General features: G+C 38.5%; 1 protein-coding gene and 1 pseudogene across 5 annotated transcripts in view; one reads left to right on the top strand and one right to left on the bottom strand.

Moving 5' to 3' along the window:
* Positions 1–23,461, top strand: part of MACROD2 (mono-ADP ribosylhydrolase 2) — a 1,902,899-nt gene that overhangs the window by 673,082 nt on the left and 1,206,356 nt on the right. The gene's annotated exons all lie outside the window — the stretch shown is intronic.
* On the bottom strand, positions 6,137–6,882 carry LOC308523109 (V-type proton ATPase subunit D-like; annotated as a pseudogene). Its single transcript has one exon. The product of its transcript is annotated as a V-type proton ATPase subunit D-like (transcript).

Raw genomic sequence — 23,461 nt, 5'->3', positions numbered from 1 at the left:
AACTGCTCTAATGAATCCTTTTTAAAATGGGTGTCTTTGATTATTTAATGCTAGTTAAAAATAAAACAAAACCCATCCCACCGATCAGTCTCTAGCCCAGTGATGGCAAACCTTTTGAGCTCGGCGTGTCAGCATTTTGAAAAACCCTAACTTAACTCTGGTGCCATGTCGCATAGAGAGATTTTTTGATATTTGCAACCATAGTAAAACAAAGACTTATATTTTTGATATTTATTTTATATATTTAAATGCCATTTCACAAAGAAAAATCAACCAAAAGCATGAGTTCGCGTGTCACCTCTGACACGCATGTCATAGGTTCGCCATCACTGCTCTAGCCCCTTTACTCCTTTATTTTCCTGCTCATCCTATATAATAAAAGGGTATTATGCAAATAGACCAAATGGCAGAACAACTCGACAACCAATCAAAGTGTAATATGCTAATGATATGCTAAGGCTGCTTAACTGCTCGCTATGATGTGCACTGACCACCAGGGGGCAGTCAACTGGTCGACCAGTTGTTTTGACGTGCACTGACCACCAGGGGGCAGATGCTCTGACCAGTAGGTTAGCTTGCTGCTGGGGTCCAGCTGATCGGGACTGAGGAGATGGGCTGGACACACTCTGGGGCCCTCCTGCAGTCCCTCCTGGTCAAATAGTGCACCAGTCGTCCCTCAGCCTGGCCTGTGCCTTCTTGCAATCTGGGACCCCTCGGGGGATGTTGGAGAACTGGTTTCAGCTCGATCCCACAGGCCACTCCCCTTGGGAGGGCACCAGATGCAGGGCTCATGGCTGGTGAGCCTCTTCCGATAGGAACTGATTGACTGTGAGACCACGGCAGGCACAGTGGGGCTTGGATGAGTGGGAGCAGCAGGTAGGAGCTGCAGGCAGCGTTGGACTGTGGGTTTCAGCCCAATTCCTGCAGGCCCCCACCCGTGCATGAATTCATGCACCGGGCTTCTAGCTGAAATATAAGTGCCACGAGGATTGGAATTTATTCCTTTCTGTGTCATCGGGACCTAGAGCAATACTTAGCCATTTGATATATTTTGAGTGAGTGAGTGAATGAATGAATGAATGAATGAGTGAGTGAAGGAGTCTACTTTTTATTTCCTTTATTCTGTTACTTCTGTAAAAAATAGAAGTACTTTAAATGAAAATATCTACTCAAACCATTTCCAAGTAAAAATTATAAGGAAAATAATGAAATAAAAATATTTACAAATAACCTTAATATTGAACATGCTGCTGGAAAACAAAAAGGAGACTAATAATACTTTAATAGAAAGGTAAGCAAAGGATAGAAATAATTCATTTGCTAAAATGAAATAGAATAATTAATAAACATATGAAAATATCCACTTTTAAAATTATTTGTAAAATATACAAATTGAATCAATAGCAGATAGCACTTTTTCACCTATAAATTTTACAAAACCTTTAAAATAAGCCCAGCTTCTGTGGCTCAGTGGTTTAGCATCGACCTATAAACCAGAAGATCAAGGCTGGATTCCAGTTCAGGGCACTTGCCTGGGTTGCAGGCTTGATCCCCAGTGTGGGGCATGTAGGAGGCAGCCGATCAATGATTCTCTCTCATCATTGATGTTTCTATTTCTCTCTCCCTCTCCTTCCTGTCTTAAATCAATAAAAATACATTTTAAAAAATCATAATATTAAATTCTGTGGAGGAATGATTCAGTTAGACATATCAATGAAATTAGCAGGAGACAAGTAAAATCCACAAAGTTCGTAACACATAGAAAGGGTGCAAAAAGTAGCTGAGATCAGACATGAGCTGCAGGGGCGAATTTAGGGAAGAAATCCAATGAGTTCAAAAAGGAGCACATGATGGTGGAAAGTTATTACTCCCCTCCCCACCTTTACATGGAACTAAGGTGAGCAATTATATTTCCAGGAATTTATTTGGTAGAACTGATAATCTGGTGATAAGCCCTAGTATAACCTACACGTTGTTAAATATTTTGAATATCAATCTGAATGAAAGATATATTTGCATACATGTGAAATAATATGTGGAAAATATGAATCACTACTGCAAATTTTTTCAAGAGCAACATATTGAAATAAAGCTAAATACCAATCAGTAAAGGGCCAGTTAAATAAATTTTGCTAAATTATGGTACACCTATACAATGTAATTCTATGCAATCTATATATATGTATAAAGAACCGGGGTTGTAATATCCAAAACGACTGAACAGACGATCGAACACAGGAAGTCAGTTTTGCAGTCAGTGCTTGGTCGCCGAGGTGACCCAGCACTGACTGCTGCTCTGTGGGCAATGTGGCGACCCAGCACTGACTACCAAGGGGGCTGTGGATCAGGCCTGGAGAGAGGCCCGGAGAGAGAAGCAGGGTCTGTTCCACAGCCTCCGTGGCAGCTGTTGATTAGCCCTTGCCTCTCTTTCTCTCCAGGCCTCACCAGCAGCCACAGGGGCTGCTGATCAGCCCCGCCTCTCTGATCAGGCCCAGAGACAGGCCTGGAGATGCTGACTGGTATAGAAACCGACTAATCAGAACCAAATCTGGGTGCACTGCGAGGAGCCAATGGCTGCCTAGGAGGCAGCGCTTTTGACACTGACTGGCATAGAAACTGACCAGTCAGAACCTAATCTGGGTGAACTGTGAAGACAGAACCTAAGGTGGGGGCTGAAGAGGGGTTTTAAGGGCAACAGCTGTTTGGTGTAAGGTGTAAGAAAGCAGTTCAATTTTTTAATGACCGGTTTGACAGTATAGTGCATATGGCTGGCTATCGGTCTAGATACAGGGATTATGTATTTTTTGTCTGCCAAGAGCATCTCCTCCTGCTGAAAAAGGCTCCCCCCTCTCCCACCCATTTAAGCAATCCTATCCTATATAATCTATACTAATAAAAGGGTAATATGCTAATTAGACCGGGTCAACTGGACATCCAACTTCCTTCCAGACAAAGCCATGGTAGTGGAGTCAAGGCAGAGGCAGTTAGGGGTGATCAGGCCAGCAGGGGAGGGTAGTTGGGGTTGAGATCAGGCCTGAAGAGGAGGGCAGTTGGGGGCAATATCAGGCTGGCAGGGGAGGGAAGTAAGGGGAGATCAGGCAGGCAGAGACAGGGGTGATCAGGCAGTCAGGCAGGTGAGCGTTTAGGAGCCCGCAGTCCCAGATTGTGAGAAGGATGTCTGACTGCTGGACCAAGGGGTCCCTGATTGGAGAGGGTGCAGGCTGGGCTGAGGGAATCCCTCCCTTCATGCATGAATTTCATGCACCAGGCTACTAGTTATAAATAAAAGAATGAGAAATCTCATTAAGTACCAATATAGAAATAACTACAAAATATATTATTAAATGGAAAAAGAAAATATAGCAATGAATATATTATATGCTACCCTTTACGGAAAGCAGGGGTAAAGTTATTATGTATGTTCATATTTACTTATATATTCATAAATAAAATCTAAAAGACTATATACATTAATAACCATGTTGCCTGTAGAGTAGATGAGGTGGGGAATGAGTAAATAAGACACAAGGATAAAAGGAAGATATTTTTATAGTTTATTTTTTATTTACATTATATTGATATAAAATCAACTGGTGAGACAAACAAATGTATTAATTACTCAAAAATTAAATAAATAAAAAAACTAGAAAAAGTGGGATTTGTAGAAAATGCATGTTTTCAGGTTGAAGAAAATAATATATTTGTCATATTTGTCGTAAGGGTATTTAGGTTAAAAGATAATTAACGATAATCAACGATACATATGATAAATATGTATATTTATTGCCAGATACATACTGATTAAATATTGTGATACAAAAACTGCAATACATACACACAATGAAATGTCATCAGGAATTAAAATGATCTCATAAAATAATAGCAAAAGATATGGAAATATATTCATAGTCTGTTTTCATTGGGTAGGAGTGTATTGGAGAGAATCAAGTGAGATAATGCAAAGTAGGATTCCATATCCATAAAATAAAAAGTTATACAGCTGTATAAAAGCTTACTGACATATATAGAGAAAGAACTAGAAGGCTACTTACTAAGTTGTAAATCTTTGCCATGGTTATTGGAACTTATGGTACGGTGTACAAATAATGTTAGAGCATTCCCTGATAGTAATTTAAATTAATATTAGTTCTCTCAAGGAGGTGGGGATGATAGGTAATATTGTTTTTTATTATCATCTCTAGTCTCTAAAGGTCTTCTAATAAATACTTTAATTACAGAAACAAAAGCAACCCCTTCAACATTTATTTCAAACTTTGAATGGGCCATGTACTATATAGTTTCTTAAACTTCTCAAAACTACACAAGGCAGTTTTTGTTAACCATTTGTGTATGTTATGTGCCCTTGAGTTGGCCCCGACTTCTCATGACGCTATGAACAGGCGATGTCCACACAGTCTGTCCTCAGCAGCCCTGCTCAGCGCAGGTAGACATATGCCTCTGTCTTGTTCTTTGGAGTCAATCATCTTGTATTTTGGAGTCCTCTCATATTATGGAGTAAATCCAGTTCATATTAATCACCTTACAGATGGAAAACCTGAGGTTCGGAATGATTGTGTCATTTACCTAATACTGCACAGCTAGTGTCAGATGCAAACCCAGGTCTGTCTCCATCCAACACTGATTTCTTGATCACCCCGCTAAGTAATTCAAGGGAACCCTGCTTGCAGTTGAAAACATCTTTTCCACTGGCTTTCTTTTTAAGTGGCAAATCTTTGCCATGGTGATCGGAACGCGTGGTAGGGTGTACAAATAATGTTAGAGCATTCCCTGATAGTAATTTAAATTAAACAGTCATGTACGGGTAAATTATTTCATTTTTTTTACAGTAGATAAAATATGTTAATTTGTGTAAATGGTCTTCTGGGTGCAGATGCTCACACTGAATGCAGGCTCATCTTAAAAGCCCCCTGTCTTCCATTTGAAGCTTCTTTTACATGCATAGTTTATTTTTCTAATGCTGTCTCAATGTAGGAATCATTTTAAGGAGGCATTTGTGGCTAAATGAAAGAAAAAAAAAAAAAAACAGCTCTCTTAGCTTTGGTAAATATTAATGAGCCGGCGGAAAATCTTGTTACTGAAGTGCTGCACTCTTTGAGATTTTCCTGCCATCTTGGCCCTTTGTGGGCTCTGCTCCCGGGCTGCCGATTAGCATGCTGGTATGTGTGCTTTGTGAGTTCCACGGCAGACCCTTGTGTGTGCTGACAGAAGGCTCACCTTGGTCTATTATCAGCAATGTCTAGGCATTTTAATGATGTTTTGGATTCAAGCAAGGAAAAAACAAATCATTCAGAAATAATTAATCTGACTTATTCATTTCAAAGCTTCATCACCAAATGCACAGTGTTCCTTTCTGGTCATGTATATGTTGTCATCACAATAACAGAGTGAAATCTAATTTATATTAATTTTTGAGTGAGAAGAAGTACAGAATTTGAATAGTCAATATTCACTCATATAATAACATGTACAAAATGATTGCACCACACGTAGAATTTGATTTAGGCACTCTATTTTATTTTAGAAAATGTATTGTGTTCACCCATCCAAACACTTTTTTAAAAAAAAATAATTTTACTGTTTATACTACAGTCACATGCAAATTGGTACAACTGTTCCATGACAGAGAGAACAAACAGAGACCTGTCATGCAAGGTAAATTAAGGGAAGGCTTTCCTAGAGCTGGAGAAGTACCACAGAAACACAGGGTGGCTGCACCTATCTCAGGCAGCAGCGCCAGGGGTGTGAGTGGGTAGGAATGGAGGGTGCTCCTACAGTAGCTGGCCTCCTTATATTGGCCTGAGACCACTGCTGGTTCCTAAGGTGAATTTCCTAATATGCCTGGTAAGCAGATCACTTGTAACCATTTATAACTGGGGTAGGGTGACACTTCTGCAGAATAAATTCTACAAGTTCCTGGGCAGGTTCTCTAAATCTCATCTGTGATCAATGGTTGGTAAATTATGTTTCTGCAAAAGTAATCCCATAAATAGACATCCAGGAGAGTTTTACAGCCAGTGAAATTAGACAAAAAATAAACAGCAACACGAACCAAACCTAAACACTGAACTAAAATGGTGTCACGTCAGGACTTCTGAAAGAACCAGAGTAGGCAAGATTATTCAAACAGAAGATCCTCATCCTTCTCTTCAGCCCAAAGTTTGGCAGGCTCCGTCACCTCTCCAGCTACCCTCTGTTTCTCCAAGTCCCTCTCCGTTTTTTCCTTGAGAGTCTTTTTCTTCTCCTGTATGTTCTTTAACTAGAGAACTCTTCTCACTCTCTCTCATCCAGCTCTGCAGTGATATATGCAAGGGTACATTCAATCCTGGGAGTGATGACATGTTCAATGGCATTTACATGCCTGTTGGTTATCTTAACAGCTTCATCCAAAGTAACAAAGAAAGTCTACAGCAAGGCGAATTCCACCAGTAGCTCCACTGCTTTGACATAGTTCCTCTTTAGTTTAGTTTAGCCGGTTGTTCCCCACCTCTGGCTAAACCAGTCAGTTCATAACTGTCAGTTCCTTCATGGTAATGTTCAAATATTGCCAAGGTAGCACCCGCTACATTCTTTTTCTTTGCTCGAATCTTCACTTGGGCTTTATTCACATTTTGGATAACTGTGGTGCTGAAGTCCCCTGCTGTGAACTTGGCCTCAGCAAGTGAAAAGGCAGCTTCTCTCATCACTTCACCCATCAACATTTTAGCCTCTGATCTTCTTCAGGATCTGTCGAAATCGAAGGGTTAGGGCATCAGATTTTTTCTTCAGGAGGTTTCTACCTGTCTGTGCTCCTTTCAATCGAGCCTTCACAATGGTCTGTGCCATTCGCGAGGGAAAGATTTCAATTCGGTCTTTGCCTGACATTCTGAAGATGACTGTTCGGCTTGGTTTCTGGTTGGGCAGTCGTGGTTGCCACAGAACCAGTCACAGCGTCTTCTTCTACCGCAGTCAGCTGGTTGTGTCACTTGCCCCCCTTCCCCCATCCAAACACTTTTGATTCATTTTTACTTCATAAGTAATAATATTTTTAAAATATATTTTTATTTCTTTTAGAGAGGAAGGGAGAGGGAGAAATAGAAACATCAATGACGAGAGAGACTTACTGATTGGTTGTCTCATGCACGCCCCTTACTGGGGATTGAGCCCACAATCCAGGCATGTGCCCTTGACCTAAATCAAACCTAGGACCCTTCAGTCCACAAGCCAACGCTCTATCCATTGAGCAAAACCGGCTAGGGAGTAATAATATTTTTTAATGGTGCTTAGTGATAGAGAACTCAGAAAATATAGTATTGGGGTTATTTTTACCTCACTGGTCATTCCTCTAAAACCTGTGTTGTGGGATCACATAATAAAAATTATGAAATTTGCCTATTTGCTGATTTTATTATACCAGACCCAATAATGAAATGTAAGAAAAAACAAGGACAATTTCCCTAATAACAAAATGTAGGAATGATCAAAGGTAACTAAAATAATTTTTTAAAATTAAATTTGCTACACCTTTTAAAAATACTGTTAGTCCAAGGGGTTTTATGATGCTTATGAAGAAGTTATTTGACAAAGCAACATATTCTTTTTAAGAATGCAACATTTGAGTCTAGTCACATGGGTCATAAATTCCCACCCAGTTATTTTTATTATTTAATAGGCCCATTGAATTAAAAAAGATCAGGAAAAATATAAAGCAGTTGTTTGAAAACGATTTTTAGACAAGAAAAAATGCATTAAGTATTTTCAAGAGTTATTACTAATCTCTCATTGCACACTTATTCATCTGCTTTTACAGAAGTTCAATGTACTGAGCATTTTTACTGTCATGTAGAGAGAAAAATGATAGGAGTTCAAGAATATAACAAAAGTATTTGGAAACATAGACATAGAAGTGTCGTTAATCCACTGAGTCTCTGCTCCAAAATCTTGCTTAAATTGTGTTCACAGGGATTTATTAGGTCCTTTTACAAAGCACTTGTGGGGAGAATTTTTAACAGTGCCAATTCTGAGATCAGGTTGTAGCTGGGTAATTTTTAGTTGTTTATAAACAGACTGTGAATTCCATGAGAAACCACTTTAGTAGTGTGAGAAAGAAGGAGATAGTTACTGAAAATGATTGCCTAATTTGAGAAATGGAGCTCTTGACTGCTGACACAAGTTTTAGGAACTTCAAAACTGCCAAGTTATGGTGCTATGGTCACATGTAGCCATTTCTCCAAGATTGTGCTTGTGGTGAGTTAGAAAATAGATATCTAATGAAAGTCTAACAAGGCATGCAGGGTCAGTAGCTTTGATTTGAGAGATACATGCACACACACTGAGGTACATAATATAAACTATCAATTTACTTCAAAGTATACTCTATTTAAATTCGGTTGTACTATTAAAATTCTACTGTTATTTTTTATGAGCAATAAAATCACATTTGAAATTTGAACCATAGGTAGATATACTGGTTTCATGTGTAGGGTGCATAGCCCTGAACATTAATTCTAGACAAAATATTGAAAAGAAGAAAGCAGTTCTAAAGTATTAAACCTGTATCTTGACTTTTAAAGTGATGGACACTTTATTTTAAAAGCTTCACTTGTATTGAGAAAGCCCATCATAAAACTCAAAAAGTCTTTATCTTTTTCTTCACATAGCTAATTTCCCCAGTGCAGTACAGTATGATCTGATATTTAGAAATTTTATTTAGGTACAGTTTTCCAGTAACATGTTGTGGAGTCAGAATAATGGCCCTATTAGATGCCCACACTCTAATCCCTGTAACCTGTGAATATTACTCTATTTGGCCAAATGGTTTTGCGTATGTGACTTAGATTAAGAATCTTGAGATGGGGAGATTATCCTGGATTATTTATTTGGGGGAGGAGGGGGCTCAAACTAATCGCAGGAGTCCTTAGAAGCAGAGAACCTTTCCTGTTGTGATAGTGAAAAATGACTATGAAGAGAAGGCACAGAAGGATGCAGCATTGCTTGTTTTGAAGATAAAGGGAGGAGGCCACAGTACAGGAGTATGGGCAATGTACAGACTCCAGAAAAGGCAAGGAAACAGATTCTTTCTTCAGAGATTCCAGAAAGAACCAGCCTGCCAACACCTTGATTTTATCCCAGTGAAATGGATTTTAGACTTCTGATCTCCAGAACTAGAAGAGAATAAATTGTGTTAAGTGACTAAGTTTCTGGAAGTTTGTTATAACAGCCATATTAAACTAATATATAGACATTAAGTAAATATAAAAGTGAGGCATCCTATCTAATGAGGAAATATGCTAATTGACCCTCATGCTGTTGCAGAGATGGTGGTGCCCACAGCTAATAAGGAGGGAATATGCTAACTGACCATCACGCCCTCAAAGATGGTGGCACCCAAAGCCACAAGAGGGCAGTGCCCAGTCCCCTCAGCCCCGCCGGGGCACCTGCCTCAGGAGTCCCCCAGTCCCCTCACCTCCCCAGCCGCCCAGGGCCGGCCCAAGGAACAGGCAAGCCTCGGATGGCGGCTGCCCAGACAATGCCCAAGGTGCAGGCAAGCCTTGGCTGGAAGCTACCCAGGATTGGCCCAAGGTGAAGGCAAGCCTCAGATGGCAGCTTCCCAGTCGCCCAGGGCCGCCCAAGGCTCAGGTAACCAGGGCCGGCCGAGGTTTGCAATGCCAGTGGTGGCAGCAGCAGAGGTGTGATAGGGGCATCGCCTTCCCCTAATCTCTGGGTTGCCTCCTGCCCCTGAGGGCTCCCAGAATGTGTGAGGGAGGGAAGGCTGGGCTAAGGGACCCCCCCCCCCCTCCAGTGCATGAATTTTCATGCACCGGGCCTCTAGTATCTATATAGAAAGCTACATAGTCATAGGATATATTTTTGATTCTTTGAATAAAAATTATGTTGGTAAAATCATAGAAACTGTATTTCACATAAAAATTCCCATTTACTTTGTGTTAAAAGAATTCAGGTTTAAAAACTTGAAATGTAGAATATTGTTACAAAATGACCACCGTGATTCATATCCCTATTTATACACATTGAGTAGGCCCCTTCTATAGGCTTTGAACTTAACCATGTAATTTACTTTTGCCAATGGGAAAATGTCAAAGGCAGCTCAAGCTGAGGCTTAAAAATTGCTTCTGCATTGGACTTGCTTTGTCTTGTGGCTGGGATCCTTTTGTTCACAGTCTGAAGAAGTCTGGGCTGGCATCTTATAAGGTGAGGGATCCTGCAGAGAATCCACAACCAAGGCCCCTAGAATGGAGTGATGCTGTCCTATCCCATCAAGCCCCAGTCAAACTGGTTCGGATGAGAAGAACCATCCATAAAACCCACAAGATCATAAGCACTAATAAGTGTGTTATTTTGCTTTGTTTTGAGTCATTAAATTTTGGGATGATTTGTTTCTCAGCAGTAGAAAACCAATCCAGTGTAGTTACTTTCTCCGGCAGTAGGTATGTTTCAGACATGACTGCATTCTTAAGGGGGTAGCACTTGGATATCTTATGTTAGATTTCTTCGGATTCATTTGTAGCCTTTGATTTTCAGTAGGCTGGGTTTGAAATTATATCAGAGACTTCCTGGGTACCTTGAAACTACTAATATTGATATACCTTCACTTGGACTTTTCAGACCCAACTTTTTAATCTTTACCCTCCAAAATATAATTGATTAAAAAACATTAAAATTATTAGATTACCAATATTTTTGTAAAAGCGTCTTTCCCTTTGAATAGACTCTGATTGAAGAACAGAATGTACTTATTGCTAAAGACCTCCTGTATTTTTGTATACCTATGTGCGTAAGGCAGAAGTGGGGTTAAGTAAGAAGGGGTCTTACCTCATTGGGACCTTTGAATCAGGGAGGTGAAATAAGAGCTTTGCAAAAAAAACCCAGAGCCCATTCATCTGCCAGGAAAAATTACCACCAGGAAATTTACTGAAAAAAGAAAAAAGAGACATGAAAGCAGCCTCCTCCCCTCACCCCAGTCTCTTGGAGAATTGTATATAAATTTCTAAGGCTCTGAAGGATCACAATTAGAAGATGCCCTGGCCAGATGATCTCTGAAGTGCCTGCCAGCTTTAGAATTATAGCATTACGCTACTCATTTCATATTGGAAATAAGATGTTTATTTCCATGGAATACAGCAACGTTAACTGACTCCCTCAGGGATGGAGACCATGACTCTGTCCCTGTGGACATGAACTGAGTTGAAACAACCATTTATGCTTCTCAGGTGCTTTCCGGTTTACACTTTCAGGAGTTTGTCTTTACATTTTGAACAAGGCATTTGTACACTTGTTTGCTTCTGTGACCAGTCATGTTTGCAGAATCTTTTTTTTTTCTTTTTAGAGGATCTGACATGTAAGAATTAAAATAAAAATGGGAGCCCAACCGGCGTGGCTCAGTGGTTGAGCGTCAACCTATGAAACAGGAGGTCACAGTTTGATTCCCAGTCAGGGCACATGCCTGAGTTGCAGGCTCGATTCCCAGTAAGGGGCATGCAAGAGGCAGCCAATAGATGATTCTCTCGCATCAATGATGTTTCTTTCTCTCTCCCTCTCCCTTCCTCTCTGAAATCAATAAAATATATGTTTAAACATGAAAATGGGATTTAATAGCACTTGTTAGTAAAGAAAAAATTTTTTAAAAAAATATTTTATTGATTTTTTATAGAGAAGGGAGAGGGATAGAGAGTTAGAAACATCGATGAGAGAGATCGATCAGCTGCCTCCTGCATGCCCCCCACTGGGGATGTGCCCGCAACCAAGGCATATGCCCCTGACCGGAACTGAACCTGGGACCCTTCAGTCCGCAGGTTGACACTCCATCCACTGAGCCAAATCGGTTCGGCCCTAGCACCTTTTTTAAGGGTTTATCAGTGTTAGTAGTGGTAGTATTTTTTGCCAAATATATACTTTCTCCTAAAAGGGAGGCACTAAGTGAATCTTATAACATTCTTATTTGGGTTAAGGTAGAATAATTTACATTTTGTGAACCATGATGTTTATGTTTGTGTCTGTGTGTTTGTGTGTCTCTTTGTACAGTATGTAACATGTAAGAGTATGATAGAAACAAAATTGGCCATATATTTAATTCTGCTACATTCATGCTTGGGTATTTGGTAGATAACTGTATCTCCCCTGGCTGCATGTAAAATAGCGAAGTAGCTTTTCCTTAATACTAATTTAAGGCATTTTGGAAATACTTCTCAAACCACTAAGACATCAGTGCACTGCTATCCTTGTGTCCTGGATGAGTTAATATAAGTTTCAAAAAAGATCTAATTTACTGACTCATGGTATCTTTTCATGGGAATTACTTGGCTTTTGTGGAATAGCCTTTCATCTTTCTGCTTTTTAGTTAATTCAATTGAATTTTCATCCGATCTACATTGTTTCTTTCTAATTGCAGTCAGTCCCTCATCTTACAAACCATTCTGTTCCAAAAACTAATTTATGAGTTGATTATTTGGAACTTAGAAGGCACTTTTCAATAGAAAAATTAAAAAATGCAAATGTTGGGTGTGTTCCCAGAATAGCCCACAGACGACAGCTTAACCCATCCTATACCCAGGTCTAATGCTGCTATCCAACATAAACAACACAAAGAGCAGTGCATATGAGGGCAACATGATTTTCAAGACCCAAATTGGGAAGCCCAGAGTTGATTTTTCTATGGTAGTGCGGTCAGTAGAGGTGAGGACTTTCCTTCCTGTCTTCAGTCCTGCAACCTAAAATGATGCAAAATTAAGACATGGACATTCATAATCCAGCAGCAGGGAAGGTGTGTAATAAGCATCAAAATAAAATCTGAGGAGAATGAAGAGTCTGAATTTTACAAAGAGTGGTGAGGGTGTGGTGAAACATTAGGATAAAAAGTAGAGAGAAAGGTTGAGTGCTAGGTTGAGTGGGTGCATGAATACGTAAACCTAGGTAAGGTTTAAAGGCTTCTGTAGCTCTGGCTCTTTTCATAAAATCTCATTTCAAAATCAGGTACAGATTCAAGTCCACCTAGGTAGCATTGCGTGGTGAAGAATTGGCATTTAACTCACTAATAGTCTTTATGCTGAACAACCCATTTTTTTCTGCTACCCTTTTGCCTTTGAGACTCTTCCTCAGGTGGAAGGGGGAGATCAAAGGAGAACCTTAAGAAAGAAAGGGAGGAGATGGAGAAGGTATGACAGACGTCCTTGAGCAGTGGCAAACAAAGGTTACACTTCCCATCTCTCTCTTGGTATAAAGGGGCAGATTTTGAGAGAAATGAGAAAGGGAAAGAGTGTGCGAGACTAAATGGGAGAGAACGTGAACTCCTAGAAGGAATTTTAGTAGGCGGACCTCTCTTGCATGTCTACTAGGGCAGTATTCCCATGTTAATCACAGGCCAGGCTTCCTGGATCTGACCTCATCAATAAAGTTCCCGAAGAACTGTCTCAGGAGGCAGGGAAGTGACTCTCAAGTGTTTCTTTTGAAGAAACCAGATGACTTTCTAAGAAAATTATTGTCATTTTAGATATGAGATTGTCTACCAGTGTATAAGACTCCCATAGACAGGCCTTGGCGAGGCTGTCCTCTGCTGTCTGCAGGCTCTTCTCTGTCCCCATAATCCAGTTAATTCCTGTTTATCCCTTAGCATGCCTGTGTTACATGCTCCATGCTTCCCTGAGCATCTCCCCCATGCAGACTGGGCCAGGCTCTGAGACAGAAGCATTCTCATACCATGTTTTACTGGTGCTTTTTCACTCTTTTTAATCTCTGTCACAACAGTAAGTACATAACTCATCAACCACTGAATCTAGTGCCTCATACACTGGCTGACACTTAGCAGGTGCTCAATAAATATTTGTCATGAACGATTGAGAAGCAGAAAGTGTGTATCTTAACATGTCTGTGCGTAGGGAGATCACCTTTAATCCATACATTTGACTATTCGAAAACTTAAGATACAGAGGAGATATTCAAAACTGTTAAATGAAAGTAATTGACTGAAATGTTGTGGCTAAACATAAGAAGGATGGATTCTAGAAAGCCATCCTTATCTCAAGAAGTTTATCTACTTCTATGTCAAAGTTGTACCAGTTGTCTACCCAGTTTTCAAACTAGTTAATGCTATTTCAACTTGAATTATTTTTAGATTCCAAAGGTGAGGTAATTGCCCCTGGATTTGCATTGAACAGACTGTGGTTCTCAAGAATGGATCTTCAAAAGAGTCAGCATCTCTGTCCTCTATTCCCCATAACTGTCCAGAGCAACAGAGAAACACTGGATACATCCAGGGAAACTTAGGTATAGACGTTAATCATGAGATAACATGGACACTGGTTTTGATTCCAGGCACCCAAGCCATTAAATTATAGGAATTCATGCTCTTCACAGAGGAACTGTTTAAGCCAGCAAGTCTCTTGTGATTCCATTCATTTATCTTTACCTCTCAGGGCTTGTCTCAATGAGCCACACTTGACAGGGTGACACACACAGCGCTGCAACATTTCAGTGCTTCCCTAGGGCTTCTTCATTTTACTACCATTTTTGTGACATGTATATCATGTACAATGTAATGAAAATGTGTCTAGACCCCCACCCACTTTTATTTGCCACTGGAGCTTGAACAAGAGCTGTCCTGGGTACATGCTCAGACTTTCTCAAGTGCAAGAGGGATGGTTTAACATGAATTGCACAGTTTAAATTTTCAATAGATTAAAAGGAAAAGAAGAAAAAAATGCACTTCTGAGGCACATCACTGTCCCTCTAAAGAGAGTATTACACTTTAATCATAGATGTTTTAATCTACTGTATTGTATTGCTTGAACTTCAAAAAAAAAAAACCCACAAATATAAACTGTGAACAATTCATAGAGAGTGCTGTACAGATTTCCAATCAAAATTAAAGTAAGAATTTGTAACTAAACATGTAATTCAGAAAATGTCAGTAAAAACATGAATTCTGAATTGTGTATTTATTCTTTTTTTATATACTGATTCCATTTCAAAAATGTGAAAATGTTTTGTTTAATCTTACATAGGCCTGCAAACATAGATTTTAAACATTATTTCTGATCAGGAATAAACATTAAATTTCCAATAGAAAGTGGTACGTTGAGGTAAATTTAGTTATGAGACATAATGGGATTTCAAAAATAAAAAAATAATAATAAGAAATTTGAATATTCTGTTGTTTTTGAAATTATCCTTATTGTTTACCTCTTAATTTTATATACTATGAGATTCCAGATTTGGAATAAAAAACTTCTGTGTTTGGGAGTTTTCAAAAATTGATTCAAAAAATTACATAAGATTATAGAGAATTTACATTGACTCTTTTTTTTTTATTGCTTAAAGTATTACAGAGAGTAGTACATATGTCTCCTTGTTTTTTCCCCTTGACATTGACTCTTTAAAAGTTACCGTATTTTTTTTAAAAAAACACTATTTTTTAAAAACACATTAGACTGAAAATTGAGGGATGTCTTATACATGGAAGTCAGCCGAGGAGGGAGCCCCATGGGTGCATACCTGCCTATATCTTGTCAAACAGACTTCCTCCAATCACGAGCCTTATTGTTACTGATGTCAGCTGATGCCGTAATTGGAGGTGGAAGTGGAGAGTGCCAGATGCAACAGGGATCAGAGCGTGGACAACAGGGGGATGGGAGCATGAGTGTGTGTGTGGCGGGGGGAGAGGTTGGGGGTTAATGAGGGGGATGAGGACACATTTGTAATACCTTAACTAATAAAAAAAAATCTTACTTTCTGAAAGGATATCTCATTAGCCCCAGGTTAAATAGGTGGTGAAGGATGGAGCTGAGATAGCGGCCAAAGATCATGCCTAGGGTCACTGTGTGATAGTTTAAAAAAAAAAAAAAAAGATGTCAAAAAATAAAAAGATAAATACTGGTAAGTGATTGTCTCACACTGCAAAATTCAAACTGAATACAATCAGCAATGCAAAGGAGCATGGAAATAGAGCTGCAGAGAGACAATTTGGACCTCCTCCCACTGAGTGTATGATCAGACAGTGGAGAAAACAGGAAGAACAACTCCTTAAGATGCCAACAAAGAAGAAGGTCTTAAGAGGAAAACCAGCAAAATGGGCAAACTTGGAGCAGAGGCTCAAGACTTGGATTATGGAGCAGCGCCAGAGTAGCTTATGTGTCAACCAAGCTTATTCAATGTCAGGCAAGAATGTAAGCGAAATGAACATTGTTGATTTTACAGGAAAGGCAAAATGGTGCTTCAATTTTATGAGGAGAGAAGGGTTGGCCATGAGAACACGAACAAAGTTAGCTCAGAAAATGCCAGTTTATTAGGATGATCTCACATATATAGACAGTGACTGAGAAGACAGCAGTGATACAATAGAAGTTGAAGAAATTAATATGTCTGGAATTAATAGTGATGAAGAAGAGAACAGTGATGCAACAGAGGCTGAATAAAGTTATATGCTGCATAATATCATAGTACTGGTAGGTAAACATTACCTGCGGTAATTATTAAATTAAAATGTGTTCTGTTTTATGTTTAAAATCTTAATTTCTTAATTTTGGGTTGGAAAAGTGTGGGTCGTCTTATACATGGGGGCATCTTATACACAGAAAAATACAGTAGTTAAAACTGCTGATGTTCATCTGAATATTAAATCATGTTTCATAAAAATAGTAATTTTCAGAATTTACTTTTACTAGAGTAGTAAACATTTTGTCTACAATCATCAGAATTTGAAATGTTTTAATTAGTTATTTTATAATTAAAATTAATCATGAAAAAATAAAATACAGTTAACATCAAAACTGATCATGCCATTTTTAATAAAGCCGGCCAATTAGGTTGATGCATCTGCATTTTACTTATTTCTTTTTATTTTAATATTATGATGATTTTAGCATTCTATACTGGACCCCATGTCCAAGGTGCAGAAGTTTGTTTTCCACTAGTGAGGCCTTTGATTTAAGAATGGTAATACTTATAATCTCTATAAGTGACACTTAAGAGAGTATTCTACCAAACTTTAACTACATATTACTTGAGTTTCACATTTGTGGGGGGAAGTACAACATGAAGAAAAAACTTAACACCATTACCTGGGGCTAGCACCCACAAACCAAGGCACTTGGGTTCCTTTGCAAGGTCTCTCAACTTCACCCTTAACCTATAGCATCATTAATATAAACTCCCATAACACATTACCTATTACTTGATCTCTCAGATGCCATTCCTTTTATCTTAGATATTCAGTTTCTCCCTCTTCTTGAGATCTTTCTGGTCCTGGCTATTTAAAAAAAAAACAAGTGCACACATGCAACTTCTCTAAAATCCATGTGCTTCTCCTGCTACCTTGTCTGTCTCTTCTCTCCATAGCAATTCTGACCCACACTGATTAGGGAACTATATCTTTAATCTAGCAGGTAAGGTTTTAGTCAGTATGTCAGTTTTCTGTCAGTAAGATTATGCTGCATAATAAACCATGGCAAAATTTCAAGGGTGAACAATACTAGGTTATTTAGTTATTACATCTGTGCATCTGTTGGACCACTGGGCTCCATTCCGCTTCCTGTCTTTCTCCTGGGACTCACTAACTAAGCCAGGCATATTCTTCTAATGAGGAAAGCAGAAGTGCAACAAGGCAAGTAGAAATATGCAGAAACTACATGCCATCAATTATACCTTTTTCTTTTGGCCAAAGGAAGTCATTTGGCCAAATAAATACAAATGGAAAAGATGCTCCATCTACTTTAGTGAGTGAAACTGCAAAGTCACATAGTAAAGGATGTGGATGCATGGGGAGGCGAAGAATTGGGGCCAATAATGCTGTCATGGTAATCTTACCTCCCTGTGCAGTAAAGTGATACTATAGACTTCTGCATTCTTTCGGAAATGTCCTCTTTATGTGGTTTCCATCATGAAACTTTCCCTTAATTTTCAAACCATCCCTATGGCCCACCCTATTCAATTTCCTTTGCCAGTCTTCCTCAAGGCTTGGTTGGAAATCCTTAAGACCTGATACTATTATCTATCATCTATCTATCTATTATCTATCTATCTATCTATCTATCTATCTATCTATCTATCTATCTATCATCTATCTATCTATCTATCATCTATCTTCTATCTATCTATCTTTCTATCTATCTATCTATCTATCTATCTATCTATCTATCTATCTTATATCTATCTATCATCTATCTATCTACCTATCATCTATCTCTTCCTCTCTCCTTCCTTCCCTCTCACACAGTCACAGTTAGTGTCATACATGTTCATTGCCACTGAAATAAAGATGAACCAAAAAAGCTTGAAAATCTCCTCTGGGTTCCAGAATCATATATCTAACTTCCTACTTTATAGTTTTTTTCAAGATACCTCAAAGACACCTCAGATTCAACCTAGATTTAAAACATTCCTAATATTTCCCCCATTGTGTTCCAAACTTCTTAAGTGCCCCCTTGCTCAGTGAACAGTACCACATTCATCAACTTATACATTCATCAAGGAGTCCTTCTTGACACTATTCTTTCATCAGTAAACCCTATTACTTTTATTGCCTAAATAGCTCTGGAATTCATCTGCTTCTTTCTAGCCTCCTATGTTTGTCTAGTTAATTTCTACTCATCTTTCAGCTTCTACTTCATTCCCATGCCAGATACTTTATCCCTAAATGAAACAGGTTCTTCCAGCCCTCCGAATAAAACCACATGCCTCTGCTATATGCTCTAGCCATACCATGCATATCTCCTTTGCTGATTGCAGTGATGAATTTGCATTTTGCTATGGGATTATTTCATTAAAATCTTTCTGGCCACGGGACTGCAAGCTTTTGATCATCTTTATCTTATCAGCACCAAACTCAGGTCTTGGCACATAAAATATGCTCAACATATTTTTCATGAATGTGTAAGTATAGGTGTGTGTGTGTATACACGCATGCAAGTTTATAAAGAGAAACTTTGAATTGTCAGGGCATACATATACCGGTATTACTCTCAATATCAAAAAAGTTATTTTTCATTCAAGAGGTCTTTTATGTTTATGTATTGCTTGCAGTGGTTCTCAACCTGTGGGTCACGAACAATGAAAATACATCCTGCATATCAGTTATTCACATTACGATTCATAACAGTAGCAAAATTACAGTTATGAAGTAGCAACGAAAATAACTTTATGGTTGGGTCACAACATGAGGAACTGTATTAAAGGGTCACGGCTTTAGGAAGGTTGAGAACCACTGGCTCTAGTGCTTAAATAGGCAGCTTACACCAGAAAAATTCTGATTAAAGGAAGCAATATTAGGAAAATAATAAAATGTAACCCTTACATTATAACATCTTGATTGCTCTGATAGTTTATTAACAAAGAAAGTTCTTGCTATGCAGTTTCTTTCATAAGACAGAGATTTTAAGTTAAAGGGGAATAACCAGACTCTAAAACACATCCTTGTACAATTTTGCATTAATCAGTAGAGAAAAGCATCACATTTGGCAGGTGGACAATTTGAGGACAAGGGTACTTGCAGGTGTTTGTGTGTATGTGTGTGTGTGTGTGTGTGTGTCCTAAAACATTATGTCCAAATCTACACTTTTACTTATCACACTGGGAACTGTGATTTTACAGCAGGAAACATATTGTGAAAGTAAATCAGTTTTCCATCTCTGGTTTCATAGTGATATAAGATAATAGGTGAAAAGGAAAAAGAGAGTCAGGTGGAAATTCACACAAATTATTTTCAATGAAAAGAAAACACTTTCATAAAGGTAAGCTACCAATACTAAGTTATCCACATTCAATACATATTTTTATGTCTCTAGTTATCACATTACACTTCATATCATCCAGCATTGGTTGACATTATGTTATAAATATGCAAATGATTTCTCTGAAAACATCCATCAAATGCTGAACCTTTTACTTTTTCTTTTTTTCATGAAAGAGAAGCCAGAGCAGTATGCTTCTAATTTGGTCTCAAACTTCAGCCACTTAGAAATAAGTTATGGTGAAAGGATTATTAAGATAGTAAACAGCTTGTGAAAGTAGTCATATCTGTGCCAATTAGTGGTTGCTTACATTCACTATCATTTGGGGAATGTGGAGAGTAGGATATTGAGTGTCTAGGTGGCTTAGAGGGGTTCTTTTTATCTGGTAGTTGTCACAGTAATGCCCAGCGCTATAAGTTGAAAACGGCATGTAAATTCATGAACTGAAGACTTTGGGGCCCTAAAATACTTTCCCCAAGAATATCCTACTCCATCGAGCAAACGTTGTGAAAAATAGTTCCTTTGGCTTATCGTACATTTGCACTCAGGGAATATCTGTCATTCCAGGACTCACAGCCTCCTGCCTGGGAGACATTTTCAGATAAAGTGAATGTTCTCAAAGAAGGCCAAGGGGAGGGCAGATTAATATGAATTTAAAAAGATCATATATTTTTTGAGCTGTATATGTAACAGACCAAATTTCCTGAGCTGTCTTTGTTTCTTTGCAGATAAAAGGTCATGATGTTTTTAAGTACTTATAACACTAAAAATGGCTTACAATAAGCAAAGCCGATGTCATCTTTGTCCTGAGAGGATGTTGGCTTACTTCTCAGCTGACAATTGCTGAGCAATCAAGGCATAGGTTCTGCCTTGGTGGAGGGACAACTCAGGATTCCGCTCCCAATTTCTGCATCTGACACCCTCCATCGGATTTAGGACACCTGGGAAAAACAGAGTGGTGTGTGCTAGAGCCAAGACCCTATCAGACCTGGAGAGCCCACTCCCTCCTGTTGCTCTCACGGCTAGAGCCTAGGGCCATTCCAGATGAAGTCACCTCAGCTGTGTTCTCACCACTCCAGCTTTGGGTCATTTCTGATGAAGTCACCTCAGCCACATTCTCACCATTCTTTCTCAGAGGCTGAGATGAGGTCACTTCATGAGGAACATTTCTTGCCTCATTTATTTACTTGAGAATGCTATATTTGTTGTTTAAATCAGACACAAGTGCCTGACAACTCTCTCTCTCTCTCTCTCTCTCTCTCTCTCTCTCTCTCTCTATATATATATATATATATATATATATATATATATATATATATATTAGTTATAAGTAAAATTACCTGAGAATTGTAGCCTCCATAAACAGTGATTCTACTGAACTTTGATGAATAAAGCCTAGGAAATTCTGGAACTTTAGAGTCTTATCTCCCAGAAAAAGAGGATTTAGTTTTTGAGAGAATTACTTAGGTTGCTTTTGAGAGGGTCAAAATTTAGTACAAACTGTGTTATTTAAATATTACTGCTAAAGTAATTACATCTGAAAAATTCAAAACTGCATAGTGAGAACACAAGTATTCATTGTGTTATCTTTGTACTTTTCGATGTCTTTTCTTCTTTGGGGGGAATAGTGTTCTGCATCTTAGAGGCCTCTGGGTCATGTATGAAATGTCATATATAAAATTAAGAGGAAGCCCTGGCTGGTTTGGCTCAGTAGTTGGAGAGTCAGCCATGGACTGAAGGGTCATGGGTTTGATTCAGGTCAAGGGCATGTCCCTTGGTTGCAGGCTTGATCCCTGGCCCTGGTCAGGCCTTATGAGGGAGACAACCAATCGATGTGTCTCTCTCTCATATCATTGTTTCTCTCTGTCTCCCTCCCTTCCACTCTTCCTAAAATCAATGGCAAAAAATATCCTCTGGTGAGGATTAACAAAACAAAATAAAAATAAGAGGAAATAAATATTCCATCAATTGGAATAGCCTTAAAAAAACACCCAAGATTGTTCATATTCTGAACATACTATTTGTTATATATTATGCCCAGTTTACCTGATTTTGTTTAACTGGGATTTCTTTATCTTTTAAACTTACTAGAATCTTGAATCATTAATTTGGTTAATTCATTCTGTTTTCCAAATGCATTGCCCTCATCCTTGTCATTCTTCTGTAGGTCTTTAGGGCTTCTCCGTTTCTTTAGGATAAAATCAAAGATTTTACAGAGACTTTCATGGCCCTGCATGATTGGCCTCTACCCGAATCATCTCCGGCCTCTCCATTGCTCACTCACCCTCACCCACCTTGGCTTCCACTAGTTCCTAAAATATAACTAGCCTTTTCCTACCTCAGGGTCTTGCTACTTTCAGTTCTTTCTTCCTGGGTTACTCTGTAGACTTGACTCCTTCTCTGTCTGGTGAAGCTTAAGAATATCCCCTTCTCAAAGTGGTCTTGTCTGACCACTTAATCAAATTCCGCATCCCCAGTTATTCTCACAGCATCTGTTTATTGCTTCTCTGCATTGAACAAAGACTATGGTTTTTAAAAATGTATTGACCTTTCCATTAGGCTGGGTTACAGGACAGTAGGAACCTTCTCTTCTGGTTATTAATTGCATTCCTGGAACTCATAATTTGCTTGGCACATAGTAGGTGGTCACAAAAAATATAATGGATGAATTTCAAATTTAACTTAGAAGCCTGTCAAGCCCTTCATGGTAATGACTTCCCTGCATCCCCACTGTTGATGGGATAAGGCTTTGGCCCACATGCTCCCAGATTTATGAAAACATTTCTAACAAATGCAACAGGACCAAAAAGACATTGTTTAAAATCTGAATCTTGACAGTATTATACTGATATATAAATTTATTCCAAAAGATGACATAATTGCCTATTCGGAATGGCTCAGTGGTTGAGCACTGATCCATGAACTAGGAGGTCACAGTTCAATTCCCTGTCAGGGCATATGCCTGGGTTGTGGGCTCAATCCCCTGTTGGGGGCATGCAGGAGGCAGCTGATCAATGACTCTCATCATTGATGATTCTATCCCTCTCTCCCTTTCCCTTCTTCTCTGAAATCAATAAAAAAAAATATTTTAATAAAGATGACATTCTTAAGTTAAATATCTGCAAGAAAAGACATGACCTATTTTATAGTTTTGTTTCCTTCATTTATTATCTTTTATCATAATGGAGATGAAAAAGTAACACAAAGTTTTAGGACAATTTAGAAAATGAGTAATACAATTAGAATTTTAAATGGCAACCACTTTCGTTCAGTAACAATACATTAAAAACTCAACTTATTATTTTTCACTACTGTGTATCAAATTGAAAAAAACTAAACAAAATAAAAAGCACTGTTAGATAAATTTGAGATTCAAATTCATAATACTCCAAAATATACCTACAGGATTTAGAAGAGTAAACTTTGTTTAATTTCAAGAGATTACTAAGCAGTAATTTGGGCATTAATGCTATTTTCTTGGGTAGACATCTTATTAAAGAAAATAGATCCACTATGACTCTTTTTAAAAGGTTGTATATACACTTCACTGATTGCATATTTATTAACAGCAAAAAACAAGCTTAGCAATTTCAATTTTCCAGTGCCTTGTTTCAGTGTGTGTGCTTATTTAACCAGCAGATTACTTGTGCCATTGGATTAAGTGTTACACACAGCATTAAGTGTTATTCCAGTAAGTATTTATAATATCATTAACCATTTTAGGA

Source organism: Myotis nattereri (genome assembly GCF_964212035.1).
Source record: "Myotis nattereri genome assembly, chromosome: 8".
Taxonomy (NCBI): domain Eukaryota; kingdom Metazoa; phylum Chordata; class Mammalia; order Chiroptera; family Vespertilionidae; genus Myotis; species Myotis nattereri.
The sequence above is the reverse complement of the archived record's forward strand: the minus strand, read 5'-3'. Positions and strand labels throughout refer to the sequence as shown.